We start from the raw sequence: 25,383 nt of genomic DNA on the forward strand, positions 1-25,383 counted from the left end.
TCAATTTAATCACTACGCTAGGTGCATTGAACATTAATAGCAATATTATATGTATTTTTCACGTATTTGATCATAATAATACCGTATTATTCGTACAGTGCTTGTTAAAAAACATTTACCTTCAGAATTTTTTTTTCTACACCGTCACATATCACTTGTCAAAGCACTCAATATCTGCTCCTGATAAATACATTCTTCCATATTGTTATGACCATATGATCGGTGAAATGCAGCACTTCCTTTCTCTCTTTACTCAATGCCAGTTCTATTTCTTCCCGGAAATTCTTCTCTCTTGCATTCCTTCTGACAAGCCCTTAGTAATTATAATTTATAATAATTATTATCTTTAGGACTTCCCCAGGTAAGAATTTCCCATTACGTTTCTCTCATAATTACTGCCATGTTTAAAAAAATGCGTATGTTTGAAGTCGATGATAAAAATAATTTTCTACCATGAAAACCTTATTGAGAACATTTTAACTCTTAAAAATAACATATCAAATTAGTTTAATTAATTGAGGTTAATTTTGCTGAAAAAAAACACTGGAATAGTTCATTCGATTTGGGATTTTTAATATTCTGGTGTGATTACTTAAACTGCCCATTTGCGTATGAGCTTACGTTAGCCGCTTGTTAATCTATGTGACGCGTTGTAGTAATAATCAGTTAGATTACGAATTATGTTGCCTAAAAGAAGCGCTATTTTTCCTATCGCACTGTTAATGTTTAGAGGAAAAATCTCCTTGCAGCTGTATATTATCCCCGCTCAAGATACTTTCATCTTTACAGTAATATAACATTTTATTGGCAGTACAGGGAGGGAAGGCGGCGTGCTTGCTATGAATCTGCTCCGAGCTGAAGGAACGCTCTTCAGTCTCACCGCTCCCGCCATTCCATTTACGGTTCAATCAGTCCACGCCATGCTTGTCCTTAGCTCCCTTATTGGCTGTGAGCGAGCGAGTATGCGCTTCCGTGGCGACCGCGTCTCAGGAGTCGGCGGGGCACAGCTTCTTTGGTTGCCCTTAGCAACCGTGGGAATCCTGCGCTACCCGCTGCGGTGCGATCACGTGGATTGCTCCCCCTTCCAATCACTCGCTCAGCCTGCGAAAGGGAAATGTTGGAAGCCAGCGGTGTCTACCCCCCTCCCGTGACTTCATCCGTACTTCCCTGCTCTACCGTACTGCCTTCAGAAATATTTATACGATTCTTCATCTTGCGGGTTCGAATATTTTAGCAAAATAGGCTAGAAATTTCTCCCTCCCTTAGGAAATAAATAATTTTTTGTGGAAAGCGATTGTGTGATGAATGTTGTTAGACCTCGGCCGGGTTAAGCCTGAAATCATATTCTAAATATTATGGCTTCAATGGAAAATCCATTTTTCGAATCAGGAAACATGTTTGATGCCACTCCCAATAAATTAGTGTCACATAAATGTCTTATGAATGCGTCTATTTACCGCGGAATAATTAGTTCTTAGCATATCCGTAATCACAGCATTGATTATTTTCTGAAATTTATTTTTTTCCTCGATCATTTCGCTCTCAACCGTTGTTCAGTGTACTTTAGTGTCGAGCAGCCAAAAAGATCCACCCAAATCCAAACGATGTAATATGCACCTCTCACACCAAATGCATCTCGTCAAATGCTGCCGTCCCTCCGTCAGAGCTCTTCAATTGTTCTCCTCTTCGTTGCATGAACATGTGCTTCTCTTTCCCTCGCTGCCCCACCCTCCTTACCTGCTCCCCCATGCACATGAGATGATATTTTCCGTTCGTTTCGGAGAGACCCGCTTGTCTCTCGCCTTTTTGAGTCTCATTCGAATTCCCGCATGTTCCTGCTCATTCGTCCGTGCCCTTAATATCCATCTCGATGAGCGCAGTGTCTCCCCTCCCTTATCCCTCAATTTCATTGCCTCACGGAGCTATGGTTTTTGCATGGTTCATACTATCTGCACTACCATTAACTTATTTTTTCCCTCCAGGACTTAATGTTCGATGTCGGGCTTCGGATAATCAATTTCGTTGATCAATGGCTGATCGGATTTCGATGGTCTGTTGACTTTTAGGCAGGTGATCAGGCTCTCTGGACGGGAATAATCGGCCATAAACAGTGATTGCGCACGTTGCTTTTCCTCTGCTCGGCACACCTCGGAACGAAGGTACGCTTTCGATATTCTGCTCAGTTGAAAGCATCAATGCGTGCTCATCGCCGTCTATCTGTACCTGCGCATCCATACAGGAAACATCCTTTTAAATCGGGATTTTAAATTAATGGAATGAAATATTTTCTAATATCATTGACTGATTTAGGTCATCATGGTGTAACGTACAAATGTCACTCAATGACCACCCATAACCATGGCTGGAAAATACATATACTGCATGTGAAAAAAGAATGATTTTAAACGCTGCTTTGATTTTTTAAAAATTTTTCCTTGTAGGAAATTTTGCGATCATTCCTCGTCTGAAAAAAATCCACTCTTGGGCGAAGATTCAAAAATCAGGAAACATTTTCATGTGAGCCGACAGCAGCTTTTTTTATTTTATTTTTTGACGTTCTCAACTTTTTCAATTACGTGTGTGTGCTCGTTTGTTATGGCGAGGAAACCGAGAGGGAAACTTGTTCGTTTTCGGCTATTTAATTTTACGAGGAGATGGAGCGAATTGCGCCGGATATGGTGGAAATTCCTCGGCGTCCCGTGCGTGCCTCCTCCGGCGTCCTTTCCAGGGGTGGGCGGGGGTCGCTCGGGTCATCCGTATCATTCCCACTCATCATGGGATGTGCTTATGACTCGATGGGTCCGATTCACGTGCCACCGAATTCCACTTTCATTCTGGGAATGGATCGGATTGAAGGGAGGGTTAGCGTCGCGGGAATCTATCTGCGGCCACTGTTTTAGGACGACGTCAGCACTCCCTTGCCACTACCGAAAGGTCTCATCCTTTCCCTCGTCTTCCTACGAATCCCACCCATTTTCATACTTTCTTTTCCTCCGCATACCCTGAGATTTGATTTTGTTCCTCCTGGCCGCTGGAAATGGGCAAAGATTAGAGTTTTATTTAGGTTGGGGGGCAGCAATACTCCTGCCGGGGATTTGGTAAATTTGTTTAAATTAGCCTCGGAAAACAGCGTTTTAAGTGCTATCTAAGGATAAAATTTATTTCAACTTTTTATGTTTTTGTTTTCGCTGTACTTGAATTTACAGGCTTCGGAGTTTTTTTCGGACTAATCACCGTTGAAGTTGAGGGGCCAGGCTTCCTTTGCCCCCCCCCCAATACTCCGCCCATCGCGCTGAAATTATTGCAGGGAAATCACTGCTACTTATTTGTAATAGGATGGAGAATACTTGTCCATCCAACCATCCCCTTAATCACCTTGCCAATCAAATTTTTGCTCTGTTCATTCATTGCTATTTCTTTGATACTTTTTTTAATCGCTCTAGGAATTCTGATCATAGGTTCGGAAATGTACCTGAAGTTCTGTGAATTTTATAGTAACATATTAACTGGAAATCTTAGAGCATTTTGACGTAGGTAATAAAAGCGCATTAATGGATGGCTGGATGGATGGATATATGGCTGTATGAATTTGAGCTCGCGCGTTAACCATGGACGTTGGATAGAGGCATGTACCTTACATAGGGCCATATTTTTGTGTAATTTTGACATGTTTATTTCATTATAAAGCAATTAGTTAATTCTTAATTATAATCAATTATTAATTGTTCCTTACTTAGTGGATGACCTCAACTATATCTAAGTTCAACATATTCAGGCTTCAATTGGTGGAAGTTTGACATATTTAAATAAATATTCTTGTGGAAAAGTGCTACGATCTTTTATTTATTTAAATATTTATCAACTATATCTCTTTTTACATACTAATTTTATTAGACCAGCAAATGCTGTTTTAGATGAAGCATTTATTAGAATATTTTAACGTATTTATAATGAAGGTTCATTATCATTCTAACCACCTTATATTTATCATGCATTAATATTTTAGTAACGTGGTTTTTTGTCGCCGATGAATGGTTGAAAGGAGTCTAGTTTCCTTCAGAGTGGCCTCGGGGGCATAGCGGAGGCATAGTGGTGTTTGGCAACTCAACCCTTCTCCTCATTTAGGGCGAGAAATTTTAATGGAAACATGAAAACAAAGGAAAAACATGCAACATGAAACCTTAATCATCTCATTGCTAATGTGCGTTTAATGTGTCAGCTTGGAATCGCTCGTTTTTTTCATCCCGCGTTGTCCATGAGCGAAACCTCGGAAACAGTTTTCTGTTTCATAATGAGGGCTAACCCCCGCCCAATTTCAAAGAAAAAAATTAATGCGCCGCCATTTGCATCATCATAATATTTTGCTGCTTGTCCTTGCCCCTTTATTTTTGGGAAGTGCGCCATTTCATATGCCGAGGTGAGCTTTTGCCAATTCGTTGTGGTTCAAAACAAAATCGAATGACATTAAATATATCGTTTCTATATATATCTATAATTATCGTTTTCCCCCGAATCGTACAGGATTTTAATAGAAGCTAGTCGTACTTTTTTTTGCATTTGCTTTTTATGTGTAAACGGATGGTGTCCTAACACCCCCTGCCACACGCCTTTTCATGCGGTCTTTCATTCTTGTTTTTCATCGTTTTGACTCATGAAAGAGCATAGGTTGTTTCTGTTCATCATGTACGCTACCTTCTCGTCCTCGGCTCGTGTCCGTTGAGTTCAGCTATGCCTCTTGAGCGGAGCTGTATGTGAACGCCCCCTCCGGCTTATGCCACTTACTGCAAATTGAATGTCGCCGCTCCGCCATGCCTTCTCTATTGCCCTTCCTCCCAAGCTGCTCATTCCACCCCATCGCTTAACCCCTCTATCTCTCTCTCTCTCTCTCTCTCTCTTGAGATTTCGGTCCCATAAAGTGTCGGCCCCCAGCAGCGCTTATTTCTCTTTTCCCAATCGCCTCGTAGCCCATGGCGACCGGCGGGGGCGGAGCGGACGCCAGTGGCTTATATAGCGAAGGTGTCTGACGCCCAGAACTAATGCCAAATTCCCTCCCATTACCCTCAGTATATATTTTTCTGAACGTGAACTTTACTTGGGATAAAAAAATTACTTAACCGGAAAGAAAATTTTCTTCAGCAATTATTGTGTGTTACCATTACACGAAGTTTATCGGTGAAAATGTATTTTGATTGATGATACCAATAAAATAGCGGCTGAATGAATTATCCTCATTATTGGGATATGTTTATTAAATATTAGTTTTTATATGGGTTAATTTAAAAGAAATATAAACTAAGGCAGACAAATATATATATTTTCAAGAAAGAAAGTAATCGCAGCTTCAATTTTGATTATGATTTGGATTACGCCTCTGAGAAAGGTGTCGTTTAAACGAGTGATTAAATGTTTCGCCATTGTCCACTTTTTGGGTCTTTTTCCCAACGTGGCTGCTAAGTTTATTTATTTAATGTGTTCTCCTGGAGGACAGCTTTCGTTGGACTTTTAATTAAAATGTATATTTTAAAGTAAGTAAAAAAGGGGATTTAGGGATGTATTTGACTTCTCGCCCCACACCATGCGTCTCCTTCCCAATGCAGACTCTTCCGATTATCCCTCTCGCCCCCTCTCCCTCTCATCCCCCTTCCCAGTCGTTCCCACCCCTCCCCCCCCAGTATCCCGGAGCGAGCATCCTTAATGGTTCGTAAATAAAAGATTGTTTTTGGACCGGATCCAGAATCTGCCTGCCTCTTCCTTCCTTCTCTTCTGCACCTCCCCTCACCCCAACCAACACCATCTTTCTATTCTCTCGTAATCGCTCCTCTCTCGCGACAGCTTGATCGCCCGAACTAGCTCGCAATCGATTGATATTTTCTCTTCCCTACACGAATGCTCATGAGATCTGATGTAAGGGAGAGGTTTTATTTTCGGAAGATTTTCATTCCAGCGTGGGGGGACGGAAATGGACAAAAGCTTGAGTTTATGCAGTTGATATTGCCTCAGTCTCTGGAAGATTGGTACACGATATACGTGGAGGTGTGTTATTTTTATTCTCATTCGCACTGCTGAATTGTATTCTCAACCGGTTTCAAGGTTGGAGCAATTGTACTACATCTCATTATTTCCACAGACTACCTTCGTAGTTTATATTGAGTTTTGCAGTATGTACGTATGACAAAATCTCATGTTTCTATCCGTGAACGCAAATTTACATTGTGAAAAACTGTAATAATTTGTAAGAATTACATAGCAAAGTAATTTTATGAGTCCCAATCTCATATAATCGCTGTGCTCCTTAGTATAGGCTATATGATTGTATGCTTCAGTGGGATTGAGAGTTATTTTATTTTCAAACCACCCGATACAGCTCTTATTGGCCATTTTACACCGGCGTATTCAACGATTGTAGCAAGTAAACGTACAAGAACAACCATACCCTGGACGGGGGAAACATACCAAGGCGGGACTCGAACTCGCGACCTCTTGTTTGGCAAGGAGTTACCACGCCGCCACCGAGGCCGGCATGATTATGGTTAAAAGAATTCAATTGGTTGATAGTGGGTGACCCCTAATCAATAGCATTTTTTAAATGTATTTTCGGGAGGGGAGAGGAGACGGACATGATCAATATAAGTTTAGGTTCAGTAACTTTAAATGAGAACACCCCTCAATATTTTGTACGGAAAATGAACTTGCAATTAAAAAAAATAAGAAAATACTATTCTACCAGCTGATGAATATGAAGTACTACAATAACTCCAAGCGGTGGTCGTTTTGCAGCGTAACTGCTAGAATTTTTCCTCATTTCGGGGGGGGGGGGGAGGCGTTCCCCCTGGCCCCATCCCCCCTCTATACACACGCGTTAACTCCTGATAATGACACTTAAGCGTTTAAACTGGTTGCCTTAACAACGTTAATGTGGAGCATTATATTGCTATGAAATCGCTTCCCTCCTCCAGCTTCACACAATTGATACGCAGTGGTGCCGTGAAAATCAAAAGCCAAGCGCATTAATTGGGAGATGGGAGCCCGAGGGCCAAATCAATGTTCTTTCCTTCGCGCTATTGCTTTCGCCGTCCATGATGTGGGCTTTTATTGCTTATCACCGCTCTTTCAAAATGTTCTTTTTATCTTCTCTGATGTGAAGGACGGAGAATTTACAGATCCCGCGTTAAAGAGCACCCTATTTGATTTTTGTTATTGCTGACGTTTTCCCGCACGTTGTCACATTGTTGGTGTCTTTTTTAATTTGTTTATTCTGGCTATGGGAATGGTTTATGGAACAGCTGGGGAAATTCTATATTAATGGTCTCCATGTATTGTATAGTATTATTATCAATATTGTCGAAGATCTCTCACAGTATAATAAAATACCTTCTTATCGGAAGAAAATGTCTATGTATGTCATTTAAATCATGAACATCACATGAATCACAATCACGAAATCTATCCAAAACTTTAATAGCAGCGTAAACTCATAGATATTTGAATAAAATCGAAATCAGACGCGTTCTTGGAAATTTAGTCGTGTTTGAGCCCTTGTCAGTAACAAATCGAATTCTCTCGCTTTTTCACGATCGGCATTCATTTGCGAGCATACCTATGTGTAAAAGGTTTCAACTTTATATTGAAGCAACTTGCGACTTTTATCCGGATTTTTGCGATTCCAGTCCACTGTTGTGCATGGCGCCAACTCACCTCCCCCTCCACTTCAACGCCCCCGCTGCCTCAACTAGCGCCCGGAAAGAAATCGATCCACGGGCGAGGCAAGCAACCGACCGACCAAAAGGTCCTCTCAAGAGTGGCATGTGTACGTGTACGTGAGGGGTGGGCGACGAAGATAAAAGGGAGAGGAGGATTAGGGGGATTTAGGAGGATCGGAGCGTCGTGAGAGCAAGGTGGCTGGACGTGATCCTCCATAATTTTCTCGACCCGCGGCTCTGAATTTTGTTCGGAAAACTTGAGAGCGAGCCACCTAAAATAACGCCGCACTGCTCTGGTTGCTTCGTCTTTCGATCCATATTTATCTGGAAAAGCTACATCGTAATCTCGATTCTCCTTTATTCACGGTCACTTCCAGGGGATGGAATTGTTTTAAAAAAAGTATATTTATACACCCCAGAGGCGGAGAACAAAGGTCACATCTTCGTTATTTTACTCTCATAATACATGCAGAAAAAATATCTGAAGTGGACTTCAGAACTTGATGTTGTCACTACGTGGCCAAGACATCGTCCTTTACTATGTTGAACGGCCCACTGATATTTCTTTTTGGACATTTTTACCATTACTATATTATTACGTGAGCAATCCTTAGGCTTGCATTACACTCGGTGTTTTATTGATTCCTCCTCCTCTCTGTTATCATTCTGTTTACTTCCACTTCTCCCTGAATCACCGACTTAAAGTTGCCAACTGTCTGCTCCTTATTCCCGCTCTTAGTGAGGAGATTGCTTGAAACCTGGCTGGTTTCACTAAGGCATTTTCCAAAATTTCCTGCGATTTAATCTGCACAAGATGAAAGGACCGAAGATCACCTTAAATTTCGTCATTGTTAGATACAAAAGAAGTTAAGTTACTATCTATGGCGTAATTATAATGTAATCCAGTCGGTTTATTCAAGGATAACATAAATCACAGTTTCGGAAAAGGCCTTTATAGGATACTGCTTGGTAACCTATTATATTGGAGAATACTTTTTTGCGAATTCGGTCCACTTTTTAATCCTAATATCTAATGCCTGAATTGCCCTAATTCCTCTGGCCGCCCTTCGTTGGTCGATCGCTCCTTTTATTCACTTTATTTCTTTTTATATTTTCGTGAATAGTCGGCAGTTCCTCCGGAGGAGTTTTGATCTCCTTACTCGCATCAATCTGAGAATTTTTCAATCTTAATACTTTCGGACTGTTTCTATTAATACTTACAAATTCGTTTGTTCAATCCCTTACTGATGGACCGGAAAGGTATTTTGTTCCCATATTTTTCTATCGCATTGGGCCATTTTCATAAAGTATCGCTTACGAAATTTGGAGCGTTCATAATTTTTATCATGGTTCTACTTCTGACTAGTTGATGCGTCGTTATTCTTTTTTTATGAAATTGATTTGATCTCATCCTTTGTCGTTCAAAGTAAAACAAGGCTCAAAAGATGCTCGATGTCTCATTAGTATACGACGATTGAAATTGGCACGAAATATTTGCTCTGTTGTGAAGTTTACTTGTTAAACCTTGTCGCACTTGCGCCTGTTGGTCTTGGCCCTCTAGTTCACGACAGTCTAGTTCCTATGTGTATGTGCGATGCGTGGAAATGCTATCTTCTGGATACTCCTTTTGATCTCTTTGGAAGCAGTTCTTCGTCCCTTCCCGACCGAGGTCCGGGTTTCATTAAAGCGGTGTTTGCTGTCGCTTTCCCGCACTGACGAGGAGGAAGCGCTTCCTCGTCTTTACCGTCAAAGGTAGGCGACACTTTGGGAACCGTAAAGGGGGGGACATGTGCTTTGCCGTTAATTGTTCGTGACTCGCCTTGAGAAGTAAATCGTCTGCACATCCTGGAGTTCTATATAAGTGGAAACTTAATTTCCTAAGCCCGGGAAAGAGAACACCGTGTCACTGGCGGCACTTAAGAGTTGTTGCTTCGTATAATTATCTCTGAAATCTATTTCATTGCAAGAGCAGGTCAACTGCCGAAAGCCAGGCATGTAGGATTCAACATTTATTAGACTAAGAATGGTTTTTAATGGCATATAATTTAGCGAAGACTGCAGATTACTAATTATTTTAACTATCGGTAAAAAACTGTTCTCAGTGTCTAAACTACGATTTGTATATAATTAAATACACATTGAATATAGAATCAAATTACACAGTGCTCAACGAATATTATGCGCTCAACGAGGAAAGCGAGGCGGCATGATCTGATTTCAATTGCTGTAGCAGGCCAAAAATTAAAGATCGGTCGTCTACAATCGACTTTGATTGATTTTTCAGAGCAAGAACTCGACTTCGAATATTTATTTATTTGTTGAATTATTCAAAACGGCCTTTATATGGAATAGAAAACATAAAATATGCAGCTTTAACAAATATAAACTATAAAAAAACTATAAAAAAGGATATAAAAAAGAAAAAAAGGGATTCAGAAGATGGCTTTTCGAAGCTACCTCTTGAATGATCTAATGGGCATTGAAAGATCCAGGGAAGGATGAGTAGTCGAAATGGTATTGAAAGAGTTAGGGTATGTAAGGTGAAAGAGGTCTGTAAAAAAGTCGTAGTTTGAAGGGAGTCTGAGAGAGAGAAAGACGGAATTTAGGTTGGTGTAGAAGGTGGTTATTACGGAAGGAGCAGGTGGGAATGTGGAGTGAAAAGAAAGGCTGTATTTCTGAGGATCGGAACTTGCCAGATTAAATCGAATATCTCAGTGAGGTAATCCATTTTTATTGAAATCGAAATCTATTTTCCAATCCCTAGTTTCGTATCATCGGGCATTATCTAAAATATGACTCGCTTTAAATTGCTGGAGATGTGGTACCCGAGTACAATAGTTTCCCCCGCCTCGATACCTCGGAACACCCAGGGGTACTGCGCAGATTTCGCTTCCTCATTGACCTTGATGTACAATGGACCCAGCCTTCGGTATGCCGACTACGATTAGCCTTTCATCCTTCACACTCGTCGCCCCTCGAGCTGTTCACACGCTGCCGTCCGTATTTTTATTTGCCTCTGGCGAATAGGTCGACAGTGTTTGGTGAGTTCTCCCACGGAGCGTCGCCTGCAATCGACGAAAGATGTCGCGCGGGAAACGATGCGCATAATACAAGGCCGAGAATCACACCCGTGAATAGAATGGACCCATCCGGAGCACAGCACAGCCATCTATATTCAGCGGAGGCCAAAACCCACCCCTCCCCCTTGCGTCCACCCTAATCCCATTCGAATGTATGGTCCCCGATGCTCCGACAATGGGCCGAGCGGCGAGGCGCAGTTAATATTGAAAAAACATATACATATATATATACATAAAAGAGTTTATTTATTCGTCCCCGCCTTGGGACCCTGGGCTCCGGTCAGCAGGGCACAATGGCCCAAAGGCCTTGCCTTTTAATCTCCTCCCACCGCCGACTGAATTTATTGACCTGGGTTAACTCCTGGAGGTCACCCCGTGAAAATCAGTGCTCCCATCAGCTGTCGATCGTTTTATTAAGCGGGGAATTATCGCTCTAATTTTCTCTCCCGCCGATTTATGTTATCGTGTCTCATTTTTTATGGCTGGCATGAAGTCTCGTTCTAGTATTAGGTCTTCCGTTGGTGTCTCTTTTATCGGTCCGGAAATTCGAGGATGATATACGCACCTGTGCTTAGTGTAGTAGAGAATTCGAGAGCAATTAATTATTGTGTTATCTATAATTTTGTGTTCTGCTCCCAATAGGTCTTGCCAATTTGCTTCAAAATTACGCCACGATAACCAACGGTATTAATTTGATTTACTGTGTTAACTTCATTGTGGGTTTCCTGTACTTTGGCTTTTAAGAGAATTGGAAAAAAATACTTCTCGTATTTATATTAAAATGGAATATTCATTTTAGTTATTTATGTACATTTACCGATACATTACAAATGTATTAATTCGTTTGAATTATGATGAAAATTTTGTGATCTAATCAATTAGTCGTTAACTCTCCATCAATAAAGAGGTATTTTATGTTTTGTTTATTGCCAGCTTCCCCGTAAACAGCACATAGAGGCCTTCATAACGGAGGATTAACGAGGCACGACACAAATATCCATGCCCTGGATAGGGACCATCTACCCAGTTGGGATTCGAACCCGCGACCTTCGGTTTGGCAGGCGAGGACTTTACCCCACCGTTATCGAGGACTCTGGTTTAACGAAAGTAGCTGTGACATCCGATTGCGTTTTTTTATTGAGAACAAATTTTATAGAGCTCTAGATACCCTACTATCAGCTGCTCTATGCCTTATCTACTTGCATTGAGTCTGTAATGTATTGACGCCTCATATTTTTGATTCGTATATGGGTACATTTTATAGTAGTCTTTGTCGAATTGATTTATCCTCATAAAATGAACACATTCTTTGTTGCATCCTCAGCTACTTTCGTGAATTTTGTGGAGTACGTAGACATTTACTTTGATAGAATGTTTTAATCGAACAATAATCTTCGCATATACGGGGCGGAAGGGTGGTTATGGAATGTAGTAGAGAATTGCTTAATGTAGGAAGTTGCAAATGATTGTGTGTGTGGTGATACGTTTAAAAAAACTGTTGTTCCCGATTGATCTGGCCAATAAATGGAAGATGGATGAAAATTTGTTGAATTGTAAGGATTCTTGTCGTTATAAAAATGCACTTCTAATATTCATGTAAATTTTTACGTAGTAATCTCGACGCACTTCTAATTACACCGTCGTTATCTTGTGACCAAACGTCATCATCTGGCGTAACAACCAAACGCCTCATGCTGACTGAATGAATGTATGTTATAATACTAAACATTTTTACTAACAATATCAATCGAAAGCACCATAATGAGCGTGAAAAAAAATACCGAATCGTTTCGATCTCAGGTAGCATGTATCAATAATGTTCGAACTCCTTTTCTATTTACTTAGGAAGCCCAGTAATATCGTGGTTGTCGCGAGACAACTAGGTTTCCTCGTGCTTAGGCTTCCATGTCTCTCAATTTGGGCTGGTCTATTCTCGCCAATTGAAAAAATCCCCAGATCCAGTTACTTAGCGAAGAAATTTTCCTCAAAATGGTATTTATTTACAAATTCATGATATATTTCGTGGAAGATGAAATATTGCTTACCTAATTCTTTCTTTCAAACTTATTTGCATCTGACTGGCAAAATATTTCGGCATTTTTCTGTTGGGAAAAAATGTCAAGTATGAATAAAGTGAATTGATTGAGTCTGTAATGAAGAAAGTTTTAGGAATTATCGATATGGCCAAATGTATAAGACATGAAATGGCCACATATTTAGTAGGAATTGTTGCAGGGGAAAGAATTGGAAGATAAGGTAAATAAGAACCAAGAAAAGGAGCGGAATGGCATGATGGTGTCGTACAGAAAATTTTGAAGTGGATGAAAATTATGTATGCTAGGTGCAAAAGTATGGAAAAATTGTGGACGCCGTTGTAAAGGAAAGAACATACGCTATCTAGCGGTTTAAGTGGGGTTTTACCGGTTTCCCTCACGTCCATAGCGAATACCTGCCATGAACCATTCGTGAATGAATGAGTTTCAAATGATTTTTATTTTTTACCGTCTTCTGCATCCTTATAAGTATTTATTATAATATTAGTATTAATTAAAAACAACTCATTTAGCAGCCTTGAAGAGGAATTTTTCCGTGGTTCTATCTGAATATATATGTTTAAACTCTATCTCACTATGTAAATATTCGTGTAAATTGGCAGCTTAGGAAATAAGCGTTTGTTTCTCTCGACTTTGACTCTGCAACTTAGCTTAGGGAGGAGCAGCAGACGAGTCTGCCCTGTCAAACAATTGCCTCTCCACACCCGCCCTAGAGACACATGCCCTGAGGAGCAGCGACCGCCCTCTCGTATGAAGAGTCCCAACCAGCGCGCCGCCGCGTCTGCTGCCTCAAGGAGATGATGATGCCATAGGAATTGATCGTGACGTCATGTGAAGGGGGAGGGGGCGCCGCTGGTGGATCGCGCATAAGAGGGCGGCCGAGGGTGACTCACTCCCGCGGCGAGAAGGGGAGATCCCTAAAGGGTTTCTGAAGAGTTAGCGCATGGAATTTGAAGCGCCCCCTTCTCTGTAAAGCACCCCACCTCTCCACTCTTTAGTCCTTCTAGCTATCGCTATGATGGTATACTTGGCCCCCTATAACTATTCGCCTGTGGATGCAACCTAGCGATTTTACGAAAACTCCAATCTCTACATTTTGAACCCTCGACTCAAAATGTAGAGTTCCCGATGTTTCACCGGTTAAGTTAGGTTTACATGGAACTTTTTGCCATTTATCCTGGCCTGTCTCCCCTTCCAACTTTAACTTCTCTCTTCAATTCACTTCAATCCTTATACTTTACCCATAAACCGTATTCTCTTTCTTCGCCACCCTCGCTTACCGAACCACCTTCCCTCGGATTTTTTAATCCCCTCCCCGCTTTTTGTCTGTCTTTTTCCAATCTCACCCTGAAGTTTTCAGTTTTCCGTCGCTTTGCCCGGTCCTCTTCTCGTGCTCCACTCCCAAATCTCGAATATTTCCGGTCTTTCCTCGTCCTCTCTCTGAGATGACCTTGTTTTTGGACCGTGAAGCGATACCCAAATTGGGAGGCGAATAATTGTTTGATCTCTTACCCTTGTGATGAACCAAACACTGGTAATACTTTGCGCTAATAACAAAAACCGACAACTCAATGTCATTTGTTTGGTGCCACCGAGGAAATGGTACCGAGCTCCCAAAACCTGGGATGGTTTTTGTATTATACTAGAGTGGAGTATTATCAATTTTTGTTTAATCGTGAATGCACTATTCCTCCGCAAAATAACACAGGAAAATAATACCTGATTTGTAACCCCTATTTTTTTGAATGACGAAATGAAGTCATAATAATTCCGATACATTGCTTGTGTCATTTTTTCCAACAAAACGTAGGGAATAATGTAGGTTCGAAGATTTTCGCGGCGTTGATTAGATGATCTCTGCATTCTCTTCGGGTTTTCACCGCGTCCGTTGTGTTTTCGCGACAACAGTTTCGCTGACATTGCAGGCAGCGTCTTCAGGTCGAAGGAAGAGAAAGTTGTTTTTTATTTAAACCTAAATTCAGGTTAGGAAGCGCGTAATCTGTTAGTTGTCGACTGTAAGTCTTCTAGGACGGAGAAAGAAATGTATAAATGCTAATGGAGGATTAAAGTCGTGAACTAACCTGCCATTGATTAGAAACGGTGTGCTGGTTTACATTTTTGGTCCATCTTAGTCATGAAGTAACCTCCGAAAATCCTAAAACAGAATGTGAAACTTCATAGTTGAGCTCGTGACTAACATCCCGATTTGTTGTCCTATTTCTCTTCGTTCTCTTCCGTCATTTTCCGGAGACTGCTTATTAATTAAGGAAGCATCGCCTTTCTTAATAGGTGTAGTCTTTCTTCAACAGATACAATGAAATATCGCTTTTCTTGGGCGTTCCCATTGCGGTCGTTTTCGTTAGAATTATGATCGATTATTCCTCACGTATCCAAAGACTGCCCTCCGATGTTTGGACGAAGGCGAGGTGGTGTTCTTTCGGATCTGCTCGCACCTGCTTTCAAGGATCTCGCATGTGGAAAAGGGCGTTTTTTGCTGACTTGGCCTTTCAGTTTCTCTGCCCCTGGACCAAAGTGCTGTTTGTCGTGTTGTATTGGCTTCTCCTTGGGATCTCTTATGCGCTAGAGATTGTGTGTTGGAAATGATAAACGATTTCTGCGGCAACGGACTGAATAATTCGATTGGGAAATATATCTTGGCGCCGTTGGAGCAATGTCAGTTGCAGAACGTGGATTGATGATATTTTTGACGCGTCTCTTAATTGATGAAATATTTTATTTGGGGACCAGTGATAAATATGGTCGAAAGATATTCCGGCTTTGGCCTTAACCGGTCTAACATTCTCCATTGTGTAAATGTTTGTCCGTCCTGTTAAGTTTAGTTTAGGTAATAAGCTTGTGGTTGCATTAGATTATTTTTGCACCCTCTGCTCATCAAATCAGTTTTTATTTTGCTCTATTTTGGTATAGTGTTATCGGTTGATCTGGGGTCTATCATTTACATTTATTTCCCGCCTGTGGTCCATTATTCGCCTGTCAATTTTCGATTAATGGTAGGATTGGTTGGGATTTTCATCTCTATTGGGAATTGATAAATGCGTTTTTGTTTGTGTTGACCATTTCTGTTGACCACCCCAGTGTAGCTATGGCGACCAAGGATGAGATGAAGTTATTTCATCCCGCCCCTTTCTTATTACTATATTTCTTGTTTGTATTGTTTATTATATGCTGCTATAATAATTCCACGTTCCATCTAAAGTATATTATTAGCTCTTAGCATGTATCAGTGGTACACATTTAAAGTTTAAATCACCATTATTATTTATTTATTGAATCATTCAAAAACAGCTAAAACGCCCTTTACATTGAATATACAACTTAAAATCTGTAGTTATCATTACTGGCGGGAATCATTTTGTATCATTGAAGGTTACGTAATAATCTGTCCTTGGTAATATTTTTGGCTGTCCTTTGCACACTATTTAATATTAGTGAAGCATCAGTGTATTACTCTTTATTCTACCGTCATCATCAGCTGGTTTTCTACCCTTCTTTAGTGGCAGGTCCCAAACACCAAAGTCGTCTCCACCGCACTCTGTCAAAGGCCTCCCCTTTAGTTTCCCTGTAGCTTCTTCCTGACCTCACCGTGTCTATCAACTTCAGCCTTCTTCTTCCTCTTCTCTTTTCTTCTTCCACTGTTCCCTCGACTGCTGCAATCAAAATCCCCTCCCCTCTCAAAACATGCCCTTTCCAATTCTCCCTTCCCTTCAGTGCAGTTCTTAATAACGTCCTTTCCTCCCCAATTCTTTATCCAGCACCTCCTCATCCCTCACTTTATCCACCCACCTCGCTCTCTTCAGCCTTCTCCACACTCAAATCTCAAAAGCGTTTATTCTATCCCTATCTCTTCTTTCCAAGGTTTCGCATCCATATTACACAGCAATCCATACATACCATTACACCAGTGTCTTCCTCAGCACTAAGTTCATGCTGCTACAGAATACATCTCTCTTCTTATTAAATGCTACCTTTCTTTCCCATAGATAATCTTGTCTTTATCTCTGTCTCACTCCTCCAGTCTTCAGTCAGCACGCTTCCTTAATATCTATACCTTCTAACCTGCTCTTTCTTTTCCGCATTGATCATATCATCTACTCTCATAACTTTCGTTTTCACAACACATACTTTCATTCCATAGTCTTTCATTCCTTCCTCTAATTTTTTTATCATTCTTTGAAGTGCCCGAGTGTCATCTGCAACAATCACCATGTCATCTGCAAACCTGATGCATTTAATCTCGCGTCCTCCAATCCCTATCCCTTCTATTCCCCAGTATCAACCCAATATTGGTTATGGACCAATGTAACACCATAATGCATAAACTTTGGTCGTTTTCTTTACGCGTTTTATCAAGCAAAGTTTTTCTTTCACCATGGAGTTTCGTGTGTGCACAAATAATTGCCTGATTGCATCATTTACCGTAATAAAAAGAAAGTGAATGAGTCACGGTCACGTTGTGTAAATATAGAAGCTAAATAAAGCCGTGCGGTGAATTCTTCATCACAATTGGGTGTCCCAAATGGGTTTTCGGGGGCGAGCATTTCTCTCCGGCCGTGGTTCACTATCCATCGGCAGTCTGCGCTTCATTTGCTCGCTTTCGCTTCCACGTTCACTCACTTGCACTGCATTGTCACTCCTTCATGCGGCCCATTGTGTTCGTCTCTCATATTGCGAGGGCCTTTGTTTTGGGGAGATCCTGCGAAAGACTTCGTCCCGACCGACGACGCCAAGTCCCCTCCAAGCGAAGGCCTCTTGCGCGGGACCCTTTGTTCTACCATCCCCCTCCCCCTCTTCCTCCACCCTATCTCGTCTCATCCATATATTCCACTTGCCCTTTCAATCAATTCGCGCGTGGACGTGGAATGCATTTTTACTTTCGATGACACGTCGGTAATTCATAGCTCAAATTCGTAGTTAAGTTTACAAATTATGTATAGTTGAAGGCGAAATTTCGTAAATTTAAATTTTACTCGTTTGGGTTATTTGCCTCTTTCAGTTTCTTTTTACTCCTACAATTGTTTACTCCTAGTGGTACTAATATATGATCGCATGCTTCATGTTTTATTGCAGCGGAATCCTTTGTAAAAGGATAATGAAACTGGACAAAATAATGCGCCTAGTATCTGCATTGTACTTCCTAACCCTTTTGTCAGTCTTTTGTTTTAATTCAACCAAGCAGTTACATTTTGATTGCACTCGATTCGATTGATTGAATTCGAATCGAAAACGCATTGTTTATTCTTTAATCCGCTCCTAAAATGTTGAGTTAATTCATTTCAGTCTCTGCAGCAGTACGAGAAAGCTGTCTGGGGGTTTTTGATGGTAGATGAGCTTTCACTGGCTTGCTCTCTCTTCTTACTAAACGCTTCCTATTGAAGCATTGGACAATCACATTTACTGTAAATAACTGCAATGCGCACTTGGCTGAATCTTGCTAAAAATTTAGTGCTGCATGGACCAAAATTACTACAGAACAATGGAAACTGATTTCTAGGGAACTAAATAAATATCCACCCTAGGTTTATCTCAAAATTTGCAGCCACGCGAAATTCATATACTTACTGTTGAAGGTGACGGCAAAAAACTGATATTCATACGCGCAAAATCCCTCAAATAAGATATAAATTTATTATTCGTTGTTATTGAAATCAACCTAATTTTTCGAGGATTAATGACATCATAAATATTATTATTTTTACAATATGTCAGTTTTTATTTACTTTTGTAATTTTTTAGTTTTTCATATTTAAAATAGGAAAATTTTCTGAGTGCCTTCTTTCAAATTTTTTATCTGTCTATATTTTAATTTTCGTTCAGTTGATAATCTTATGCTAAATAATCTGCCAATGTTAAAAGAGTGTGCTGTTTTTCGTGGATGCAAGTTATTTACAGACCTAATAGCTCTCAGCTTTATTCCTAATTAAGCATTTTTTCTATCTTCCTCAATTCATCAAGGTCCACTACGAGCGGTAGATATGTTCTAATTGAAGCAATTATAGGCATGGCACATCTCCATTTCATTTCGCTTCTTTCCCCAGAAGTATTAAAGTCTCTCCATTAAATTACCCCCAGATATCTTGTTCACGTTCCTATTATGAGAGGCCTTGATGAAGCTTAAACCATACTACGTATTTAGCAGCCTCGACACTTGATCATAACTGGTGTCTTCATTTGCTCAGCTGCGGTGGAGCAGCGCCACAACTATTGGTTTCCCTCTCTCTTCTTTCCGTGTCAACAGCTTTATAGCTTGCTATAATGAGCACCTTATTCAAGCCTTTGCAGTCAGTACGACCGTCGACCTCTGCACCTTAAACGTAACTCTTGTGCCTCCGCTGACAGGGCCCGTAATTTTGATTCTCTCTGTAGACTATGCATTATCTTTTGGCCGCTTTATTCCACCGTCTTTCCTTCGTAGTGGTATACCCCTCAACTATTGAACAGCAGATTGATTTCTTAACTCAGGTTCATCTTCAAAAGGCTTAGATGTCTTGTTGTTCATATCGCATCTTCTCGAACAAAACTAGAACGTATATGAACTCAAAAACTATGTCATTCCAATTATCGACAGGGTAATTCTGTAGTGTGAAAATGGAGTTTTAAGATGCGAAGTGTGCCAGAGTCGGCCCAATAGCTTAAAGGGTAAATTGGAAAAAGTGCTCACTGATAAGATACGTCCCTTGTGCCGTAATTTTGATTTTTTATGTGGATGATGTTATGCGAGTAAAATTTCCTCGGTTCTCCAATACTTTTGTCGTATTTTAAGGAGTGATCTCTTTGAATGAAACAATGCTGATGCTTTTCCAATGGCTCTCACTTCGAGTATGAAAGAACTGGGACTTATTTTGTCTTTTATGCTGCGAAGGTACTTCGAAGTCATCACGGAAACTTTTATGCGTCTGAAAATATTTACTTAATCACGGAAAATAATGAATTAGTTCTAGTATGAATTTGTATATCTTCCTTTAAGCCCATGAAAACTGTTACAATTGTAAAAATGTTACTCGGATAAATATTTAAGATATAATGGAAGTGAGAATTGTTTTGTATATGAAGTTTTAATTGGAAAGTGCGAAGGCATATTTGCTTAGTGAAAAGAAAAACGCAATATTGAATAATGGCTTCATGTTTCCAGAGTGTTCGTGAGAATGTCAGTCAATTTTGAGTGGCTGATTCGCAGCGTTCTAGCTTGATATTTTTGCCGTAAATAAGTTTTTAGTGTAAAATAAATGTTGAGGAATCGCGAGCTGTTTCCTTGCTTATTCTCTTGTCTCCTGGCTTCTCTCTAGTACAATCAGCAATAATTACGTCTCTTAGATACTTAGTCGTGAGCTTTTTGCACTTTGCGTTTGAAGTTATTGCACGGAACCTCGTCTAACCGCAGCGAAGCGTGTTGCTTAGAGAAACCGTTGTGAGTGGATATGTTTAAACCACTTGCGTGGACCTAAAAGGCATTGCATATTGCACGAGCTCATAGACGTGAGGTTGTATGTCGCGGTTGTCTGTTTGCTAATGAAGGAGCGTTCGACCGTAAAATGATTTGCGAATGATTCTACCCTTTTTTATTGAATCAATCACATTGTGTTCGGCTCGTACATTGAAATTTCACGGCGCGGCCGGAATCATCCTCGTTCGCGGATATTCCAATCGCCATGATTTATAGCGCCTCTCTCTCCCTATCTCTCTTCCTGTCACGGAATTCGTTCCATCTCATCCTTTAAGGAATTCTGCTCCGCGCAACGCCTTATCTCATTCCATCAAACACTCGAGAGATCTCATCGAAACATATGATCCCTCGCCTTAAGATACTCCTGCTTAGCCTCGCTGAAGGCCAGTTGGCGGAAAAAATTGGCGAAGTATTAAATTAAGAACCTAGCGAAAAGTAACCTTCATTGTTCTGCGGTGTTTATTTTAAAAATTTTGCGAATTCGAAGAACTTACGGCAAATTGCCGCACACACTGCATTGAGATTGATTTGAGTGCCTCTTATTTGCCTCGATGGCTTTTCCTTTGTTCACAGAGTTTTATATCTGTAATATTTTTCATCTCTAGATTTATCCTTCCATGACTCACGGTTTTAGTTAGATTCACTGCGACACTGCGCGTTCCAAAAATTCACGCTAATTCCAAATCGACCGAACCCATACGCTAATTTCACCATTAATTTTCCCAGGTAGTGAAGGCTATTCGGGTTCTCCACCGGGTAATCTCCTCCACGGCTGCCCATGCCATGCCATTTGGCTGCCATGGAGGAGATTGCCCGGTGGAGAACTCGAATAGCCTTCACTACCAGCATACGCCGGGAAAGCATCCGATCTTTTTTCTTTAATTTTCCCAGTTTCCGGGCCATTTATTTCTGTGAACGGTGCCATTGACCAATGATCGGTGGAATTTCACGACAAGCAGTTGATTTTCTCGGTTTCTTCTTCTGTGGAGCGGCCCTGAGTTTCCCTGTCTTAGTTAACCTTCCCCATCCCACCCTCTTACACATCCATATTTTGCCTTTCTTCTCAGCAGGCCCGGAACTATTAGGGCGGGGCAGAGGGGGCAAGTGCCCCGGGCGACAGATTTCAGGGGGGCGGCACAATTTGTAAAGTTTATTTTTAAAAATTATTTGATTTTTCTTGTTAAGTAATTTAACAAAGATTAATTTATTCATCATTAAGCAATAATATTAATAAAACTTCTTAGTAGCAATACATGGTGAGTAATTGAATAAAAATAGCTTACGGATGTTTTATATTTTAGTGGTGGAGGAGGGGAGATGAGGAGTGGGGGGTGGCAAAACGATCATTGCCACCTTGAAAAAACTCTTAGTTCCGACCCAGCTCCTCTGCCTCACGTCCAATGAATAGCAATAGGGTGGTTTCCTATTATTTTTTATTGCCTAAATCGAAAGATTATTACTCCTGGAGTACGTATTTCACGCTTTTAGATTTTTAAATGACGATATCTATTTTTTCGCGATTAAATGAAAAGTGGAAATTTTCAAGCCCGAGAAAACGCGACGGCTAAGTAGGAATGCTGGGAAAACTCCGTGTGACGTCGTTCTGGTTCCCGCTGCCGCAAGTGAGGTGACCTTGGGGCGAGGATCTGAGAGCTGATACGACGCAGGATGCTAGCAGGTAGCAGAGTACCCTGCTAGCTGGTAGCGCTTGGCTTAAATAAGGATTATTAATACCTTATCAAACGAAGAAAACTTTCCGACCTTAGCCAGTTTTAATAGGTGATTATGAAGACATGTTTCCCTGAGCTCCGTGCCTCATTTATGCATTGGTTATCTCAGACGATGTAAAACTCATATCTACTCGTATAGAAACTAGGTCCCTGTGACGTCACGTGGAGTGGCATCGCATGGGCGCCAATCTGGCCTTTTTCAAATGAGGTTAAAATTGACCATTGCCATTCGTCTAAACTGGGATTTCTAAAACCAAACAATTTTTATATTATGAATACACTAATGGTGGGTAACGGATCGCAGTCAATGCCTTTCGTTTTCTTTGATGAAGGAAACTACCCTATTCAAAGGCATGCGCAACTCGTAAAACGAACGGATACACGTGATTGGACGACGCCTTTGGCGCACCCTCGGCAGTCCATTAAGCACACTTGAAGGTTATTTTGTGCGAGACCGCCTGGAGGCGCGGAATCCCTTTCATCCAACTTCGATGCTTTCGGGCGAAATTCCGCGGATTGTAGGCACCTCGGCCTACCCTCCGAAAACGCCTTCGTTTTCGGAGCGGATAGCGGAAGCGACAGTGTAGGTATCCTGCAAATTCGTCGCCTAAGTCCAACTGGACTGGCTAAATCAACATAACACGCACGGAGACATTGAAGTCTATGACGTATCTATTACTACAGTGAATGTAGAAAGTCTCAACTGAATGATTTAAGTTTTTTAAATACGGGAGGTACCGTCTAGAGTCTATTAAGAGGACATTAAAATAACAATACAATGAGCAATCATGGTGTGATCAGTAGAAAAATTTATTAAAATTAGCTTCATAACTATCTATTAAGCTCACCCATTGTCTATCAAAGAGAGTCTTGACCAAAGAGAATCTTAGGTCGTAATAGATATTTAACCCTTAGGAAATTATTGTTATTTTTTGGCATTTCTTTTTCGAATGACCTGGATTCAATGATAAAATAGGTGAATGAAAATTTTGGATGGGTCCATTCTCTATTTTGCTTTACAAGTATCCCCTTTTAACTTCTTAGCTTTCTTTTAAAAACGCCATACACATCCATTAGCATTCAAAGGCATATGTAATTACGAATGAAAGAAATGTTAGCGTGAAATGGGACGTGATGTGGGCTCATCACTCGAAATGGATTGAAATTTTAAATCACCTCATGCCGTCTCTTTTTTAAAACCTCTGATCGCATTTGTTTCCACCCTCCTGCATAGAGTTTGGCTTCTTGAAAAAATACTGCCTTATTTTCGTAAATAATTCGAGTATTTTTCGTGATGTGCGGTTACAGTTGAAAGTTGCCGTGATTTTCAGAGTACTTCACGGGTTATCATGCTCATGTCTGATAAAAATTTTGTCCTGTTAAATTCTAAACACATACTTTATCGTGAAATTTCCAATCAAAACAAAATTACTGCTATATTATCGTATTGAATACCACCAATGTGTAATGCTTCATCGCCTCGTCCCGTCTCTTCAATGCGTGCCATGTTAATCGCGAGGCGTGTGGCAAACGGAGAGATTTAAGCTCTAATTTCACTTCAACGTCGTCGTCGTTGGAGGAGGTTTCTTCGGCCTCTCATTTGATAAATGCGCCGAGCCACGTCGGGACACGCGCGACCGACAAACTCTTAGCAGTCCTCCCGCTCGGATGGAGACCATAACGGGGCATGATCGATGAGACGAGGGAGAGAGACTTTATAAACTTTGCGAATGAACGGTATTTAAATGCGTGACCTTTCCGAGGGAGTGAAGGTTATTGGGCATCGCCCGCGTATGCATGGACGTACTCGCTCTCCGAGGTGCCGGATCCCGCCAACGCCGCCTCCGCGGGTTTAGCGCCTTCTCAGCGCGATTGGGAGGGTCACGAAAACCATTTACTCGCTTGGTCTCTCCATCCATCCATCCATCCATCGGGCTGTCGGCTTTCAGCGCTCGCCATCAATTCCAGGCAGCGCACCAGTTGGAGAGCGGCCGCCCCCCCCCCCCGCGCTTGATCGATGCTGTTTCGCAAAAGGCAAAATCAATCAATGCTCCAGAATCACTTTGAGGTTGTTGTAATGCTTCAATTGGTAGAAGCGGCCATTGCAACGCGATGTAGTTGTCTCTTGTCGCTCGCGAGGGAGTTTACACATTTTTTTTCGTCGTCGATGTTTACACGTATTTTTTTTAGCATTTCCCTCGAGTGCTTTAGCGATTTGTTTTACTAGGGGAGGCCCATAATTTTTATTTTACCGAGTATGAATGTATCATATTATCATAATTTACCGATAAAATGTACATATTTACCGGTTTTTTCGTTGTTCATGACTAAGGTATAGCTTGAAAATTATGTAGTTGCCTCAGTACTTCTTGGAATTTTTTAATGATTGTGAATGAAAATTTTGTGCTTCATTTGTGATTACTGATTATCTAAGTATTGTGATGGTACATACCTGAGTAATAGTTTACGTAGTGTCTTGCACCTGATGATGACGTTATACGTCGAAAGTCTTTGCTTTTCAATCTCTATTAAAATTACATTTTGACTTTGGCTTCGTCTGTAAGGCAGCGGTGATATCACAATGCTGTCATTTTATACCTCACATATGAAATAAATTGTCACTTTGCTCTCTTGGCGTAGGAAACAATCTTAAAAGATCAAGTTAGTTCTTGTCATTGATGGCGAGGTGGTAGCTTGTGGAAAAGATTGGAAGTTAACTCTAGGAGGTGGTATTGAGGGGCGAGGTGGTATTGAAATATGTGTTAGACGAGAGTACAATTATGTAAGAACAGAATGCAAAGGGAGAGAGGATTAGCTTCATCGATGGATTGGGCAAACGTGGGATGCAGGACCAGTTTAAGAATACAATCATGTGAAGCCTTCTTTACACGAGGCACGGAATTGCACATCTTCAAACTGCAACTTTTTTCTGTGGGGCAAGAAAGCATTTTAGAATTAGGGTAGAGGCTGTTATGCTGTATGCATACGTTTTCGTATGTGTTCATGCTATTCATGGTGTTACAAGAGAAGCAAGCTATCAGATGTTGTACATAGACCTTCATCTATCTCACATAAGACTTCTTGCAAAATAATTATACTAGGGTTGTGCTGAAAATCTCGCTATTCATATCTTGGCCCTTTACTTTTATTCTTGTGGATGGCATCTCGAGAACCTTTTCCCGTCCACTTGAGGTTAGGTAAACATATGGGTCCATTCAACCCGTATACGCGAGTGCTTACCAGCTCTTCTCGTTTGATGTCGACGTTTTCTCCCGATCTTTATTTTTCCTTCGCCGCTACTTCAACGAGCTTTGTTGAAACATGCTTTCGTATGCATGTATGATAGAAAATTATAAT

The 25,383-nt window shown here is 40.9% G+C and overlaps 1 protein-coding gene across 10 annotated transcripts in view; it reads left to right on the forward strand.

Moving 5' to 3' along the window:
• LOC124159528 (rho GTPase-activating protein 23-like) overlaps positions 1-25,383 on the forward strand; it is a 653,624-nt gene that overhangs the window by 533,566 nt on the left and 94,675 nt on the right. The gene's annotated exons all lie outside the window — the stretch shown is intronic.

The sequence above is a fragment of the Ischnura elegans genome, chromosome 5 (genome assembly GCF_921293095.1).
Source record: "Ischnura elegans chromosome 5, ioIscEleg1.1, whole genome shotgun sequence".
In the NCBI taxonomy this organism is placed as follows: Eukaryota; Metazoa; Arthropoda; class Insecta; order Odonata; family Coenagrionidae; genus Ischnura; species Ischnura elegans.